At 34.8% G+C, this 19,970-nt stretch overlaps 1 long non-coding RNA gene across 1 annotated transcript; it reads left to right on the top strand.

Moving 5' to 3' along the window:
• The first annotated feature begins 889 nt into the window (after positions 1–889).
• On the top strand, positions 890–2,628 carry LOC122594551. The gene is made up of 3 exons (XR_006323033.1): positions 890–1,219; positions 1,509–1,567; positions 2,159–2,628. It is a non-coding gene; the product is annotated as an uncharacterized LOC122594551 (long non-coding RNA).
• Positions 2,629–19,970: the final 17,342 nt, after the last annotated feature.

The raw sequence follows: 19,970 nt of genomic DNA on the forward strand, positions 1-19,970 counted from the left end.
AACCAACTTGGGAGCATAAAAGCACCACCTTCACTTTTTCCTATATATATATATACAGGATATATATATATATGAGGGTTGGAAGTATGTGGTTGTTATGTACCTATCTTGGGTATAGAACCCCTCACATCTTGTTTTTTTTAATCCATAAAATACATGGGGGCCCATCATTTATTTAAAATATTAAAAATTAATATGTAAGTGGTTCTAAACCTAACTTAGGTACATGACAACCACACACTCACTTTTCCCTATATATGTATAATATAGGGGAGTATTCAAATACAAACGAAAGAAAAATAAGAATGGATGAGAACAAATCTGGGCCATTGAAAAATTAAATCAATGGCTAGAAAAAAATAGAAGGCTTTTTAATTGGATAAAAAACTAAAAGGGCATGATAGGAAAAAAATATATATATTTCGACCCCACGTATTCAACCCAACCCCACCAGTTAATTATATCTATGATCTCCGTCACATGTTCATATTTACCATCATCTCTGTCAAAAACATCTCTATCTTTTTTCTCTCACATCCTTGTTCAAAAAAAAAAAATCTCACATTTGTATTCATCGATACTTTAATGTCCCTATAACTGATAAAGTACAGTATATGTAACACCCCAAATATTTTAAAACATAAATTTAGTATTTTTTAAATGGAGTTTTGACTTTAGAATAGTAACCTAGTATTTAAATTTGAGATATGAAGTTAAATTAGTTGGAACCTTAGTGGCTAGCAGGTATATTACCCACTTTAATTTAGAAGGAGGCGTGCCATAAAAAGAAATATGACAACCATCTCTTTCCATTGTGACTCATAATTCCACTCTTCCACTCCTTACCTAATTTCAATTCTTTTTCATCTCAAATTCTCCATAAGAGTATGTTTCTTGTTATCATCAAGAATTAAATCTTTCAAGTAATAATAATAACTTCAAGTTACTAGTAATTGAAATTGATGGTTTTGAGTGTGGTGGAGGTGTGAGGGCCAAAAATTAGAAGAAAGAAAAGAAGAAAAGCTAGTTTTTATTCATCTTCTCATCGTGTTATTAATCGTTGAGGTATGGTGTGATTGATTGTTCATTGAGAAACTAGGGTTCTTAGAATCCAATTGATTTAGGGGTTTTTGGTTTAAGCATAAAGAAGAAAAGAAGAGAAAGAATTGAGTGTGTGATTGCATGACATCATCTAGTTAATTTTCATCTCAAATTGAAGGTACTTATATTGATTTTGATTGTGTAAATTAGGGTTCTTGATGTAATAATTTGGGGATTTTGGATAAATGGGTATTTAACTTTGTAATGACTTTCATAGTCAAATAATGAAAGTGATAATTTTGATGATGAACTTTAAAATGATCAAGTTGTAATGATTATGTTTACATGATGAAATTTTAAATGAACCAACTCAATGACATAGTGGGAACCAAATGGGTGAAAGAATGCTAGCGATGTTAGTAATATATGGTTAGTTGACCTTATATGCATATTGTGATTATTGCTAGGTTGAAAGCAATAATGTGTGTTCTTGTGGTCATCATGGGCTTGGTTATTCGTCTTTAAGGTGAGTACATTTATACATGATTATATACATATTGGGTCAATCACATGAATGACGGGGAGGGAGACCATAATTATGTTTTGATGGGATTAATACCATACGGGGTATGGCGTATGGTATAAGACCATACGGGGTATGGCTAATCATGAAAAGACCATACGGGGTATGGCTAATCATGGGAAGACCATACGGGGAGTATGGCTTGTGATGTAAGACCACACGGGGTATGGCAACGTGAATTGGTTGTTAAATAACATATTTGAAGTGAATACTTGATAGTATGGAGTTACATGTTTTGTATTTGTGTAATATCGTAGTGTATACAATCCTTGGTATGTCGGTAGGTGTATTGTTGATGAACTTTACGAGGTATGACAACGTGGTTGCGCATGGAATGACTTGGTTTATTTGTAAGATTGTTCTATGTTCTCATACATTACTTGGTAGTATAATTGTGAGCATGATTGAGATGATATTGTGATGTATTAAACCTATGATATGGTTTTCATGTATTGATTTCATTATGTGTGTAATTGTATATGAATGTATTCACTAAGCGTTAACTTACCTTTTTAGTTGTTTACCTTTATATAGGTGGTTCCGGAAGAAGGAACTAGTGATTAGTTGATTGGAGTTTTGGACTTGAAGTTGCTAGTAGGTTGAAGGTATTATGACCATTTGCGGAAGATGGTATTTTGATAGAAACCTAGTCATCCCACCTCGTTCATGGCTCTTGATACATTTGTTTGGTGGTAAAGTTGTTCTTGGTACATTTGGTCATCTTGGTAAAGTTTTGTTTGGTACATTTCTACAAAATCGAAGTATGTATGGTCTTATGGTTATAAACATGTTTTGTTGACTCAAAAAGCGTCAAAATGGGTAAACGACCCATTTGGTTGTGTATGCGGAAGTTGGTTAAAATGGATATTATGGCTATGTTTGCAAATGTGTCAAATACTTATTTGAACTCAGAAATGTTGTGTTATGAAGTTTAGATTTGAATTGGAAAAGTTACAAGATGAGTTAAGTGTCAAAATTGAGTTTATTTCTGTCAGGTATAATTATGCGGCGCATATTTTGGTCCATGCGGCGCATTTTTGAAAGTCTGAAATTTAGGTGTCTACTGTGAAAAAAATGCGGCGCATGTTTTTGTACATGCGGCATATATTTCAGGTCTGATGAAAAATGCGGCGCATGTATAAAAACATGCAGCGCATCTTTTATAGAAAAAAAAAATTTCTTGATTTTCCCTAAATGGAGTCGTGTTGTTTCAGTAAAGTCAAATGCATCCTTATGCACTACATGCTGAAAAGATTGATTTTATGAACATTCTCACTCTTATGTTTTGTCTACTAATGAAAAGTTTTTGAAAACAAAAAAATATTAAAAAGTGCAACCGTGCAAACCCATAGTGCATCCATCGACCATCAATTCTTGTTTATTTGATGAATTTGTCATTGAGATTTCGGTATTCTAAATGTAGATAACATAGTTACGGATGCAAGTTTAGCATGGATGTTGCAAGTTTATTATGGATGCATTATCGATCGATATTGTAAATGTAGATAACATAAACTATTTACGGATGCACTTTTATTATGGATGCATGATCAATTCTTGTTTAATATTAAAAATATTAAAGGTTTATTTGACGAATTTGTCATTGAAATTTCGGTATTGTAAATGTAGATAACATAAAATAGTTACGGATGCACTTTTATTACGGATGCATTATCAATCGGTTTCTGCATTCAAAATATTTTCCTAATTAGTTATGGGAATAAAATAAACGAATAAACTGCCGGTAAGCAAATTCCATTCGTATCCATGTTCTCACTGGTTTTTATCTTAAAAGTGTTCTTATCGGATTGTTACCCATAATATATATATATATATATATGTATATATATGGGGGGAAGTGAAAGTGGTTTTGTTAGACCCATTATTTATTCATATATTATATATTTATGGATTAAAAAGTTAGTATGTGATGGGGATTTCACCCAACTTAGGTGCCTAACAGCACCACCTTCACTTTTCCTATATATATATATATATAGGGTAAGTGAAAAGTTATTTTGAGAACCCTTTTTTTTGCGAGAACCTTTGAGAACTTTTCAAATCAAGCCCAACCGATGATTGTTCTTTACATGAAAATTATTTTTTGACTGTTTTCTGAATAACTTATGTGTAATTTTGAAGTTTATAATTGTGTGGAGGCATGGATTATCATCCGTTATACAATTATGTGGAGATTTGGATTCTTGATTACATGTGCACGAATATTGTTTTGAATCACATAGCAATATTCGTGCACATGTGATCAAGAATCCAAATCTCCACATAATTGTATAACGGATGATAATCCATGCTCTACACAATTATAAAATTCAAAATTACACATAAGTTATTCAGCTCAAAAAACAGTTTTCATGTAAAGAACAATCATCGGTTAGACTTGATTTGAAAAGTTCTAAAAGGTTCTCGCAAAAAAAAAAAGTTCTCAAAATAACTTTCTGATCTAGACAACTTCCATGGCCGCATCTGAAGAAGCTATATACCCAGACTCTGTAGCAGACATAGCAACGGTAGATTGCTTATTGCTCTTCCAATCTACAGCACCTCCATTTAAAATGAAGACATACCTTGACTGAGATTTTGTATAATCCTTATCAGTCTGAAATCCAGCATCACAATATCCAGTGACTTTAAGCTCAGCATCGGGATTTCCTCCATACACCAAAAACATTTCTTTAGTAGCACGCATGTACTTAAGAATGTTCTTTACAGCAGTCCAATGATCCTCTTCGGGATTTTGCTGCTAGTGGCTAACTATATTTAGCGCGAACGCAACATCAGGTCTAGTGCATCTTACCGCATATATGATAGATCCTACTGTCGAAGCATAGAAAATTTAGAACCCATAAAGTCTTAAGGAAATGATCAATCTTTTTAATGTATCTTTTTAAAAGTCTTTTTGATGTAATTATAATATGTCAAAAGTAATCCTTTAATTTTCTATATTGATTTAATCAAATATCACAAGCATACTGTTATTTTTTTTTCTTTTCACAAAGATATATCATTTTCAAGTTAGATATCATATAAACATTTTGTTGTTCATGATATATTGCTAAGACAAATCTAGGTTATAATATAAGTAACCCATACATAATCACTTTTAGCTATGTCTTGGGTATTATAAAATATTAAGCGAGGACAACACAAACATATCTTTGTTCCTATGAATATCAATTTATGGTGTCTAAAAGTTCTTCCAAAAAATATATTGTTCTTCAAATATTAAGTAAGGATATAACATTAAGGAAACCTCACTTTATGATGGTAAAGCTTTGAACGTACCCTAAACAAGGATATGTTAACCATGAGTCATTACAAGTATTCGATAAAGACTTGTCATCCCGAAAAATCAAACTCAGGACCTTGAGTAAAACTGAGAGTGCATCTGACCATCACATGAATATGAATTTATGGTGTCTAAAAGTTCTTATAATTTTTTTTCCCAGAACATTAAGTCGGGATTTCGATATCAGGGAAACCTCACCTTATAATGGTGAAACCTTGAACGTATATTAAACAACGAGGTATTGACCATAAGTCGTTATAAGTATTCGGATGAATAAATCTTATGACTTCTCATCTCTAATGATCAAACTCAAAATTAATAATAAGTGGATCAAATTAGCTGGGTTGACTAATTAAATCTTTAAAACTGAAGAGGTCAATTCACCATTTATTGTTAAAAAATTAAACCAATCGTTTATAATTAAGTCTTATGATATTTTATAAAAATTAAATATTTTTTTATTGTGACTGTTATATATATCATATATAATAATATAATATATGATATGAATTGAAATTGAAATTGATGGAACCACTAGCTGTATTTAAATTTAATTGACAAATTAATAAAATGATCAAAATCAAATTAATCGAAGACCCTACACAGCTATTAAGTGGATCCTACTTAGAAATGGTCTATGTTGATTCCAATTGAAACTCCAAAAAGATATTGAATCTTATCAAGGAAATTGAAATATTATAAATTTCGAGTCGTGATAGAAATTACATATATAAGTTATGTATCGGCAAATTTTTTATTTAATCGTTACTTGTTACATTAAAACAACCAACCATTAATCAAAATAATACAATATCAATATATTACTTTTGTAAGTTCTACAAGTTTTGTATTTAAACACCAAAAACCATTGAATTGCATTTTTGATAGCTATGTTTTTTTATTGGGAAATGATGGGCAAATTATTGATGCATATAATCATTGAGGTAAATATCTCACTAGTCTTCTTATAAGGATTTTGGGTCTAAAAAAGTTTCCACTCTTGAGGACAAGATTTACTCTTATTAATTATCGTATTGTTTAATGCATTCATAATTGTTATGAGGGAGTTTTCTTATCTACATGATTCTTTGAAAATTCGAATGCCATTCTACCCAACAGACATACACCGATAAATGGGACGAGAAGCAAACGTTAAAAAAGTTGATGCATATAGTAAAATCTTGTAGCCTATCATAAATGTTTTATTCATTGTTTAAAAAATATTAAGTTCATTTAATGCATGTTAATGCCCTCAAGACACTACTACTATACTAGTTAACAAAAGAAATATTTTTATTTGGTCAATTGGTTACAAAACTTTTGGGTTTTTTTTTTCTGCTTTACATATTTCTCCTTTGTTATAATCAAGGTATAACAAATTATATGATGAACAAACTCAAAATATACAACTGATTTTATTTGACTAATTTCGTTTTTTAGGTATTGAACTTTGGAATTATTTTCTAGTAAACTGATCTTATTTTGCATTTTTCACTAATAATGTATATTTGATTTTTTATTTTTATTTTTTATTTTTTTACACCCAGAAAGCAAGTTTATATACATATGTTTAACATGTTGGAACCACGTTAGTGTGACCGTTACTGATCATGTATCATTCCTGATATGATAATTGACGATAACTGAAATCCCTATGTCTAAGTAAATATATGATGGGCGTATTTACTCTTAGAGACATAGTATAGGGTTTCCCATTAGGTGATTGTAACTAAGAGAACTAATGGTATACACATTAAACACCAGAAGGGTTGAATGTGTAAATACTAAAGGGTTGAATGTGAAATTACTCTCATTATAAATAAAGGTGATTAACCCTAAGTTAAGGTTAATCCCAATACATAATAAACCCAAAAATTCGTGTGGGTATTCCTCTCAAATTCGTGCATCATGTTCCAGCCGAATTACTCATCCCATTATTACTCAATCACCTTGTTATGGGAACTCGAAATCAAGAGCAATTATACTTTCATGTTCTTACAGGTTCCACAGGACGATTGGGGATGTTATATCACTCGAATCGAATCATGTTTATTCCAACATGTGGTATCAGAGCCGCGTTACGAGCTATAAGTCATGATTTGGTTCGAATTTGATGAATTTCGCGAACTAAAAATCTGCAGAAGACGAACTTCGTGCTGACGTCACACGAACTTCGTGCTGACGTCATCACGGACTAATGTTCACTTCGCGCTGACGTCATCCTCGCGCTGACGTCATCTTCGTGCTGACGTCATCATGCCTTCTGCTCATTTTCGCGCTTACGTCATCTCTAACTCGCGCTTACGTCATCGCGAACTTATGCTTATGTCACCACGAACTTCAGCTTAATTTCATACACGAACTAATGACAACCTCGTGCTTACGTCATCACGAGTTAATGACACCTTCGTGCAGCACGACTTTATGATATCCTCATGCTTACAGATATCTTCGTGCTTTTGTCGTCACGACTAATTGATGTCTTCGTGCTTATGTTATCACGAACTATTACCTAACTTTGTGCTTACTTGATCACAAGTTATTACTTAAGTTCGTGTTATACTAAAGAAGATCTTAGCTGATGAATGTGTTCGTGCTTACTATTTTACCCTATAGTTTTGTGGTTGAATTTGTCTCTAATTTTTCAAAAATAATTTTTTCTGAGACATTTTTACCATAGCACTTTAAGGGTAAAAATTTTTGGTCGCACTGACCCCAGCCAAGGGCTACCGCCCCTTGGACCCCGCACTTTAAGGGTAAAAATCATTGAGGTAAAAATTTAGCTCAATCCCAGCCAGGGGCTCTGCCCGTTGGACCCCGCACTTTACTGCCGCCCCTTGGACCCCGCTCCCAGGGGCGCTGCCCCCGGACCCCTGTAATGTGTGGGGGCTTCGCACTAATGTACATGGTTTCATCATTTGTGCCCAAAGGTCAAATATGATTCTCATGGTGCGTTCTTTTCCTTTTGGATAATGAACACTAAGTATATTGATTCTACCCAAAGGTGATTTAATACACTTTGTGTGCTAGAAGGAATATTTTTTCATGCATAAAATACACGATTCTTAATTTTGTGCCCAAAGGTCAAAAGATAAGCGTTGTGCCGCATGACCCTAATACTCATGTGTAACTTAGATATTAGTTACTTCTGCCCAAAGGTGATGTAAATCTAAGTAGAGCCTTATGTCAACTTATTGTTTTGGTGTTTACAATAGGTTACCTATCACTGGCTTCATTAGTATAATGGTCTTAGTCTCATTACTTTTAGGAACATTACTTTAGCCTCTTACGTATTTAGGCATTACGTTAGTTCCATTACATTTAGAGACATTACTTAATAAGCCTTGGATATCTAATTATGTTATTATAAGGAACATTATTATTAGCCCTTAGTTAAGTTTAGGCATTACTTTAGTTCCATTAGTTTTATAGATATTGCTTAGTCTGCCTTAGATAGCTAATTATGTCACTATAATCTTATTGCCCTTAGTTTTAGGCATTACTTTAATAATCTTCTATTACTTGTATCATAAATTGACATCCTCCTTATTTCCACTGTGGTACCTAACTTAGGCATTAAGTCACTTATTGGTGCAAACTTTGCTTTATGAAAGGATTAATTACCTCTAACTTTGAAGATGCTAGACCTTGACTATGTCATTCGCCATAATGAACCCACTGCTATTACTGCTAACTTTTTCGCAGCTCAAAAAGCGAATTTGAAAAAGTGGGATAAGGCGAATCACTTGTCACTAATGATGGTCAGGAACTTAATCAATTAAAGTATCTGAGGGAATGTATAAAGCGTATGCAAGTAGCTTAAGAATACAGGAAATAGCAGTATTTGTGAACACATAATGAATATGACTAACATGATTCATAAGCTTAAGAGTCCTAAAATGGAAGTCTTTGACAATTTTCTTGTGCATTTTCTAATGACCTCATTGCATGCTCATTTTGACACCTTCAAAAAAAAATAACTTTAGCGCTATGAAGGATAATTGGTCGATGAGTGAACTAAATGCAATGTGTGTGCAAGAAAATGTTTGTCTTAAGTTGGGCCAACCTAAAGTGTTCACCTTACTACCACTGCTAATTCCATTAAGAGGAAAGATATGATAATAATAATACTGCACATAAAGTTCAAAAGGATAATCATGGTGCTATTGCCTCTAGCTTTAAGTCCTTGAGTAGCAATCTTAACTATAAATTCTCATTGTGCCCAGATTGCCTTAATTTCAAGGAACTGCTAGCTAAGAAAGGTTACTTATTTCATGTAATATTTTATTCTTTTATGTTTAATGTATCTTCTAATACATGTGTGAGTGATTCTAGTTCTATGATTCATGTTATCAACTCTATAAGGGAGTTCCATACAAACCAGAAGCTATCAAATGACCAAAGAAAGCTTAGAGTTGGCAGGGTTGATCTCTTATATGTCGAAACCATGGAGACTTATGATTTACATATAAACACTTGAAAGTGTATTAGACTAGTGGATATCTTATGTGTACCGAGAATTTCTCGGAACATTGTGTCTATTTTTTCTAGTCTAACACCTTGAAATTTATGCATTAATTCATGGTTACGACGAGATTGCCATTACTCATAATAATGAATTTCTTGGTCATAGTTTCTTTGATGAATTGTTGTGTAAGTTAGAACTAGATCATAATTTCTCACAGTCTTTGTTGTATCCTAATATTGATGACATAATTAAAACAAAGACAAAATCACCTAAATAATTAGAGAATTCCAAAATAATGTGGCATAAAAATCTTGGCCACATATAACGAGTTTGCATGATACGACTCGTAAAGGATGGAATATTACATTCTCTTGACTTTTGTGATTTTGAAACATGTATTCAATAGCTTAAGGGATTAAGAAAGGAGCCACTAGAAGTTCCAACTTGTTGGAAATAATTCACTATGATGTTAGTGACCCCTATCCCACATCCATGCATCATTTATTAGAATCATTAACGATTATTCACATTATATGCACCTATGTCTGATCTGAACCCTTAAAGACTTTTATTAATCTTATAACTTTGGTTTTAAACCAACTTGATCATAAAATAAAAGTTGTGAGATCAGATAGAGGAGGTGAGTATTATGGTTGACATATTGATATTGGTTAAGCTCTTAATCCTTTCCATAACTTTTGAAAGGAACATGACATAAGTAACTAATATACCATGGTTGGTTCTCCTCAACGAAATTATGTTGCTAAAAGGAGAAATAGAACCTTAATGAACATGGTGAAAAGTATGTTTGTCAACACTAACTTACCTACTTTCCTTTAGACTTAGGCCTTACGTACAGCTGTTCGTATACTCAATAAGAGTTCCATTAGTATCTGTCCTTAAGACTCCTGAACAGAAAAGAAACTGAGTCTAAAATATATGAACGTATGAGGTTATTCTGCCAAAGCATAACTCTATAACCCTAACTTAAAGAAACTGGATCCTAAATCTCTTACCTGTTTCTTTATCGGTTATTAGTTTTATTGTCTTTCCTACTCTACTAGCATTATTGACACGCAGTATGTCACATTTCATGAGAACTAAGTGTAACACCCATTATTTAAAAACATGGATTTCCAAAAACTTTCGCCTGACAGCGTCAAAAGAAAGCGGAAGTAAACTTTAAAAGTCCAAACCAACAAAATCTGTTTGGTTTATTCATTAAATGGTGTTACTAGCCATATCATTAAAATAAGTTCAAATGGAAACCCATCGGTTGCCCAACATTAAACAACCGACTACAGTATCAATACAAGTCATTTTTATCTAAACATAAAGAAAATGTCTAAAGCGAGCAGCCACTATGGGTAAACTATAGCCAGCTTCAAGATCATCTACCCGTGCCTCACGTCTTCTTACATCTACCTGCTCACTAATGTTGGACCTGAGGGAATAACACATTTTAAAAGAGCAAGTGTTAGCTAACGAATTAGCTAAGTAAGATAACACAAAGTTTATAAAACGTTTGTCCATTTAAAACATTATATAAATGTCATATTAAATCATTAAGGCACATATAACATCAAAGCATCACATCATCCACAACATATCATCGCATTAAACATCATCATAATAGGTTGGATCATCCTAGATGTGCCTAGTCATCTTTTACTTCACATATATCATATAAGCATCATCGTATAGTGTGACATAAGTCACTTACATTAGGCGTGGCATAAGTCACTCATCACATATAAGGTGTAAGTTTGTGTGTAGGCGGTCATAGGACCTAACAGGAAACCTCACACCTGACTGGATAGATAAGCTTTTCAGCGGTCCATCAATGTCGTTAAGGAATGGCAAGCCAATCAAGGAGTAGTCCGTATGTTCAAAGACATTAGTGGGTAATCACTCCACCCGGAGATACTCAAACCACGTAATTACGTTGCAAGGAGCCACCCAAGCAACCATATACGCACTCACCAGGCAAGGGCAAGTACGGGTTAAGCTTAATACTTTCATATCATATACGAGCTCGGTTTTCATCACATATAGTTTAGGTGTCCACGTTACCTAAACATCATCACATATCATCTTTTACGTTTGGGCCCTTAAACGTGCACGTGTCATGGCAACTGAATAAGTCTAGTGAACTAGATGAACAAGCCATGTAATCATGCACATTTCACATATCATCAACATATATCACATTTCAGTTCATCTCAAGACATTACATATCATTTCATAGCATATCGTTACATCTCATATCATTGCATGACATTTCATAACATATCGTTACATATCATCTTTCATTGCATAACATAGTTCATTTCATTATGTATTTCATAACAACTCAAAGCATTTCATATCATATCATAACGTCACATATCTATGGGGTAGCATTTCAGGCTTCAATATGCATCTACATAGCCCATATCACCTCCCGTATAATCCCGAATACCCATAAGCAAAAAAGATACCATTTGGGGAAGTTATTATATGAAAACTATGTTTTTGTTGAACCCTGAGCGTGTCAAAGTAGTGTATCTTACCTCAATGGAGTGCACAAGAAATGATAACGTAAGTTACCGAGCTTTGCAAGTATTCCGACTACCTATAATCATTAAACGACATAATGAGCTAATAAAATACCCACTTACTTATGGTCATAACTCAGGTCTCGAAACCTATAAACATGACCCACGACAAGACTTGATGCATTGGAGGTTCGATTAATGCTTTAGAACTTACATAACTCGACGAAACTCGACATTCACTCACTAACTTAACCTTTCTGAACACTTGAAATCATCATCATCTTTTAAAAGCATAACCATTAGAAAGTAGACTCTCTCACGGTTCCATGGATAGCTTATTTGTCAAAATCGAAGTTACGGTTCAAAAGTTATGGTCGTTTATAAATGTTAACAAAATCAGTCCCTAACGGGAGTTACAAAAATTTGTAACGGGAGTTACAGTGGGGGTGTTATCGCAGTTACCCAGGTAACGGGAGTTACACAACCGTAACGGAAGTTACGACGACCAGTCGTGAAAAACAACCCCAAAACCTAACCAAACACATCCCAAACGACTTTAACACATCTCCAGGTCTTATGAACATCAAATACACTTAAAATAAGACCAAAATCACTCATTGAAAACACCAATTAATTCTTGAATCATTTACCACATAAATCAATCATTAAATCACCCGAATAACATGGAATCGGTAACCGTTTAATCAATTAACCCAACCCAAACCCCATGGCCTGGATTGAATACTCATCTATGACTCATAAGATCAGATTTCAAGGAGAATATTACCTATAATACCTGTGGAAGACTTAGGGGATTCAAGATCTTAACAAAACTCGATTGAAACGGCACAAAACGGTTGAATTTTCTCTTGGAAAGGGAGGGAGATCGGCTGGGGGTTCTCACACACACATTGCAGCAGCTTTTGTGATAATTAGGGCTTCCTAATTGCTTACTAACCCCTGGCCATCAGCCCATTATGTTACACTTGGGACCCCTCAACTTATAAACTTCACTTTCTTAGCTTACCTTTTACCGGGAGTCTTAACGATCTAACAAGCACTTAATTACTTAACGTCACTTTGATTACTCTCATTAAACATCACATTGACATATTCATATTAAATACATAAGCATTGAATCATATAATCACATATAACACACATTTACTTGACGAACCTAACGTTAACTAACGAATGGTCAAATAGTCAAACACGAAAAGTTCGGGATGTTACACTAAGAGATCAGTGGGAGCACGACAAATCAGAACTTAAGATTTGTAGGAGGTACAAGAAGCGGGGGGAACCACTAGTCGGTTATCATTACTCCTCCGATAACTCCTCTTGTACCCAACGCTGCTCCTAATATCACTGATCCACTTTCTCCTAATCAAATCAAAAACCTAATCCTTTGAATCATACTACTAATGTTAAAAGCATTTTATTAATAATGCTAAAGCATCTTCCTTACTAAACCTGAAAATCAACTCATGAGATTATCTAGGTCACACAAGACCATAACTTTGATGATTTCATAACTGAAGTTGAGGACATTGGAAAACTTACTGATCCTACCTCTTATTAAGAAGCCATTAATAGCGATCATGTCACTTAGTGGAATGAAGCCATGATTTAATAGCTTAATTCCATATAGCATAATGACGTTTGGGACTTGGTTGAATTTCTTGAAGGATCCAAATCTATAAGTTGTAAGTGGATCTTCAAAACCAAATTAGACCAGAATGATAACGTCAAACGCTATAAGGCAAAACTGATTGTGAAAGGCTTTACTCAAATATAAAGAATCGATTATCAAGAGACCTTATCTTCTGTCTCATAAAGATTCCTTAAGGATCATCATGGCATTCGTAACTTATTATGAGTTAGAGTTACATTAGATGGATGTCAATACCACTTTCCAGAATGCAAACTTGCATTAAGACGGATACATGTGAACCTGAAGTTCCATAAAGTAAAGAGCACATGATCCACAAGTTGAATAAGTCCATATACAAGTTGAAGCAAGCATCACTAAAATGGAACCTTAAGATTAATGAAGTCATAAAAGGACAAGACTTTCCTGAAGAATCAAGTGGATTAATGCACTAATCTCAAGATCAGTGGGAGTAAATTTACAATCCTTGTTTTGCACGTGAATGATATTATACTTGCAAGTAACAACTTGGATATGTTGCGTAAGTCGAAGCGTTTATTTTTCGCAGAATGTTGACATAAAAGATCTCGGTGATGCCTTTAATGTCACAGGTATCGAAATACATCTGGATAGGCGTAATGATGTTCTAGTTCTTTCTCAAAAGACTTATATTGAACACATCTTAGAACGCAATAACTTGCAACGCTACACACCCAATATAGATCTATTAGTAAAAAGGAGACGTATGTGATTGTTTCCGAAGTCCGAACATTGAGATTAATAAGTAGCAAATGAGGATGATACCTTACTTGTAAGTAGTTGAGAGCATTATGTACGCTCAAGTCTGTACTCGTCTAGATATCGCTCATATTGCCGGTATGCTTGGGAGTTAAGTATATAATCCCGGATTAGCATATTGGAAAATGGCTAAAAAGGTTCTATGATATCTGGAAAGGACTAAAGACTACATATTAACTTATAGGAGAGGTGACAACTTAGAAGTAGTGGGATGTTCTAATTCCAATAAGAAATCTACTTCTGAATGTATATTTATGATTAGCTGGCAAACCTATCTTATGACGGAGTCATAAGTAGAAACTGACTGCAACGTCTACCATGATGTCTGAACGTTCATAATTTCATGTCATGAGATTTTGTTAAAGAACCTGGTCAGTGGACTCGAAAGTCGTCAACTTTATTATTCGACCATTGAAGCTTTAATGTGATAACTCGGCTACCATAATTCTTTGAACAGTAACAGTTCAATTGGCGCTGAGATGTATCTCGATACAAAGTATCTATTTTATGTGAACGGATTGAGGAAAATGTTCTTTGTATTGAGTACATAAGTACACATAAATATGCTAATGGATCCAATGACCGAAGGTCTTCATCCTAAAATCTTCGTAGGACACGTGTCGAAGATGAGGCTTACTAAAAGACCCATTATGATAGCATGTTGTACTTATTGGTCATTATTATTATGTTAATGAAAAATTTTCCTCCTTATTCAGATTTTGTTTGTCTATTAGTTACACTTCGAGCTCATAACAGTGTAAAGACAATATATAACAAAATTTGTCTTAGTCAATTGATCATTGCTTATTAGTTTTAAATTTGAGTCATTGTTTGACTAGTGGGGGTCCTGAGTTGATGTTCTTCTCTACGACTGTACTTATTGGCTATGATTTCGGTTTAAAACAAAATGAGTATTATTTCGGAACTTATTTGAATACTCATAGATAAATGATCGCTTGGTCAAGTGGGAGAATGTTGGAACCACGTTAGTGTGACCGTCATTGATCATGTATCATTCCTGATATGATAATTGACGATAACTAAAATCCCCCTATGTCTAACTAAATATATCATAGGTGTATTTACTCTTAGAGACGTAGTATAGGGTTTCCCATTAGGTGATTGTAACTCAGAGGACTAATGGTACACACATTAAACACCAGAAGGGTTGAATATGTAAATACTAAAGGGTTGAATGTGAAATTACTCTTATTATAAATAGAGGGTAATTAACCCTAAGTTAAGGTTAATCCCAGTACATAATAAACCCAAAAGTTCATGTGGGTATTCCTCTCAAATTCATGCATCATGTTCCAGCCAAATTACTCATCCCATTATTACTCAATCACCTTGTTATGGGAACCCGAAATCAAGAGCAATTATGCTTTCATGTTCTTACAGGTTCTGTTAGAACCAGTTTCGTCCAAACTGGCCAGTCTCCAGTTGGATCTGGAGACCAGAAGATTTGTCCAGAAATATATTGAAGTCCAGTTGCAACGTACAGTTTATGCAACTGAAGACTTCCTCCAGTTGACATTTGATTAGAACTGAAGACATTCCAAGTGACGTCAAAGACAACAAATGGAAGATAGATAATGACAATGGCAGCGAAGCCCAGTTGGCATTCTACTCAGATCGAAACTGGAGAATATCAGTTTAAAGCCTTTACAATGCTTTACACTGTTTACGAGGAAGACCTTTTTGCTTTATGCAGCTTTATACAGACAATATCATTTGTCTATGATTAAAGTACAAAAGTGCATAAAGCAGGTTAGATAAAGTAATGTCTTGACTTACCTTATCAAGCATTTCAAAGGAACTCACTTAGTTTCCTTAAATGTTGTCAACCATATTTATACGACAAAGTTGGATTCCCAATGCCAACTTTGTCTATAAATAGAGGTCTTTGCACAACAAGAATATAACTTTGCATATTCAGACTTTTGCAATATTCTTGGTGTACTTGTGCAATATTCTTTCAATCGTAAAAGGGAACACTTCACAACTTTAAGTGTTTCGATTGTTAAAAGAGAATTTCCTAGTATAGATCATTTGTATTTCATAGGTTGTTAGGATATTTACATTTATGTATTATCTTGGTTCCACAACAACCTTTTATTTTATTTAGTACCAATAAATAAAATACATTTGAAAATTACAACTTGGTCTCACCATTTCATTTTAGTATACTTACTTACTTATTGCATTGTCTTTCTCTTTGTCACCTACTAAGTAATCTATTCAAGGACTTGGTATACAATCACTGTAACTGGTCGTCTCCAGTTCAGTGTTTATATTGCAAAGAACTCTCACCATTGACATAGAGGTGTCTTCAGTTAGTACCATCTCTTGAGTTGGGACTTAAAAGTGGTATCAGAGCAGAAGGCTAACATAATTGCCTAGATCTGCTAAGATGTCTACTACTGAAGGTGAGAATGGTCCTGGAAATGATGAAAACACTAATGTTAACAATATCATACCTAATCAAAATGCTAATAACAATCCTCCTCCACCTCCTCCCAATGCCCCAAACCATTTCCATGTACATTACTCAAATACTCCTGTTCCCAAATTTGATGGGAATGGTGAAACATTTGGGACATGGAAGGCCAAAATGCTGCTGCATTTTGGTGGGATTGAAAGGTATATGTTAAAAATCCTTAAGGATGGACCTTATATACCCATGTCTCTTGGGGTAAGTCCTCTTCTTGATCCAACTGGAAGAAGAGGGTCTAGAGAAAAACCAGAAGACCACTGGTCAGATGAGGATCGCAGACTGGTAGATTTGGATACCAGACTGAAAAACATGATTCTTGCTGCAGTTCCTGAAGTCTTAATTCCAACACTTGTGTTGTTTCCCAGTGCCAAGGCAATGTGGGATGAATTAGTCATTCAGTTTGAAGGGGGTGATGACACCATTGTCATTAGAAAGGTTGCTCTGAACAAGAAGTATGAATCCTTCTTTGCTTTACCCAATGAAAGTCTAACTGGTACTTACACCAGATTCACTAGTCTCATCAATCAGTTAAGAGGGTTGGGTATTGAAAAAGACAAAGACATTCTTCTTGAGAAATTATGTGATGTTCTTCCATCCAAATGGGAAAACATGATTCTTGTCCTAAGACAAGGTAAAACTCTGGACAGTCACACTCTTGCATCTCTCTATGGAGCCTTTAGATTCATAGAGGATAACAATGATGCAAGACTTGTGGCTGAACAGGATGCCATAAACCATGCTCAAAGTTCCATGGGAACCAGTTTCACTGGACAACCTTGTGCTGCTTTAATTTCTTCTAAGAATGTCCAGTTACATTCTATGAAGGAGATGTTAAGCAACTTACTGAACTCTGGGTTAACCACTGAGACCAGTGTTGGTTGTGATGAAACTGACGATGATGACCTGGTAGCCATGATTGCCAAAACCTTTAATAGGTTTAAGCACAAATCTAATCGATTCAATGGTTCCAACAATGCTTCCAGCTCCAACTCTCTAGACAAGGCCAATCTTACCTGCTATAAGTGTGGTAAGAAAGGTCATTTTATGAAGGATTGCAGGTCTAGTCAAATGAGCAATCAATCTAGTCCCCTTATCCCAACTTACAATGTGCCTGATGATAAATATAAAGCTAAATATAAGAAGCTTAAGGCACAAATTGCCCTCTTGTCTCTTGAAAAGGAGAAAGAAAAGAATAAATGCATGATGGCAACCACTGAAGGGACGTGGGAAATCTCTGATGATTCATCTGATGATGATGAAGAGATTAGTGATATGTATTTTATGGCACTTAAAGATCAACAGCAACATCGGGTGAAAGATGATGTCATTGCAGGAAGATGGGTGGACATTATTCTAAAAAAGGTATGTGATTACGACAAGCAGGATGACCCTGAATTGAAGCTGGACATTGCTGAATCACTCAATGGTGATTTATTGTTTGTTGAAACTGTAAGAACTGATAGTGAAAGATATCTGGAAACAATTTTAACTGAATTGAGCAATGTAAAACCCCAGTTGAATGACTTGCAGAGTGTCCAGTTGGATTTAAAAGAATCAGTTTTGAAAATTGAAGCATTAAAACTTGAAAATCAAAGTTTAAAATCTGATCTTGAGAAAGAAAAAAAGATTATCAAGTCCTAGGTTAATGCATCTGAGAAGAATTATGATGCTTTTTAAAGAACAATTGATGCCCAAAAGAATGCATGGAAATCTGGAGATCTTCAAATGGCAGCTGCCATACCAGATCTCCATGCATTACCTTCATCTCTTCAGGTTGAAACACCTTATGATCAACCTAAGAATTTCAAAACTGAATCTGTTAAAATCACCCCAGTTGAGGTTAAAACTGGAGCCAATCAGGCTAAAGCTCCACTTAAAAAGGTTGTTTGTGAAAAGCCTTTGCCTCAAAAGTCAAAGGAGCCCAAGAATCCCAAGATCAAGAATCAAACTGAACCAAAGTCCAAGGGTCAGGTGTCTGGAGAAAATGACATTTTACTGAAACTGGACAGTCAACTCCAACTTTTGTCTAGGCAGGTTCAGAGTTGTACTGCCAGAATCAAAAATCTGGAAGGAGCCTCTTCTCTTTCAGTTGAGAAACTAATTGTCAAAACCCTTTCTAAGTCTAAACAAAAGCAAAAGGTTCTATCTGGAAACAAAACTGAAAATGGAAAGGGAAGAAAATACCAAGTACCAATTGTTTTTACTCATGGATCTGAAGTAATTGAACAAACTCCAGATTCAGCCTCCAGTTCCACCCTTCAACAATCAGCTGTGACTTCTCAAGTGAAGTCCAGTGAATCCATCAAGAAAAGATCGGTTCAGAAAAACAACTAATAATTTTATGGGTGTGCAGGGCGATCGAAAGAAGTATATCTGGTATCTGGACAGCGCAGCTGGACGGACTATGACAGGATGTAAGCCCCTGCTGGAAGAGTTCACTGTCCAAGACGGACCGACAGTGACTTTTGGTAATGATGGTAGTAGAAAAACTGAAGGATATGGTGTGCTTAACAATGGACAAGTCAAATTCACTAAAGTTGCATTTGTAAATGGTTTAAATTATAACCAGATCAGTGTAAGTCAACTGCGTGATGATGGCTTCAGAGTCTTGTTCGATGTTGCACAAGGCACCATTTTTAACAAGGATTGGCAAGTGGTAATGATTGCTCCAAGAAAAGGAAATGTGTACATAATGGACATGGAACTAGCTCCAAAAGAGCATTGTTTCTATACAAAAGCTGATGAGGACACCAACTGGCTGTGGCATAAGAGGTTATCCCACCTAAATCTCAAAAACATCAATAAATTATCTAGAAAGCAACTGGCGGATGGGATACCTTTAATCTCCTTTAAAAAGGAGAGGCCATGTCCAGGGTGTGAGATGGGCAAGAAGAAAAGAGCTAGTTTCAAAACTAGGCAAAACTTTAGCATCACTGAACCTCTTCACTTGCTACATATGGATCTCTTTGGTCCAGTGAATGTTCAAACTAAAGCTGGGAAAAGGTACACTTTAATTGTGGTTGATGAATACACCAGATACTGTTGGGTGGTGTTCATCACATCAAAAAGTGATGCACCTGGTGAGATT

Source organism: Erigeron canadensis, chromosome 3 (genome assembly GCF_010389155.1).
Source record: "Erigeron canadensis isolate Cc75 chromosome 3, C_canadensis_v1, whole genome shotgun sequence".
Classification (NCBI taxonomy): Eukaryota; Viridiplantae; Streptophyta; class Magnoliopsida; order Asterales; family Asteraceae; genus Erigeron; species Erigeron canadensis.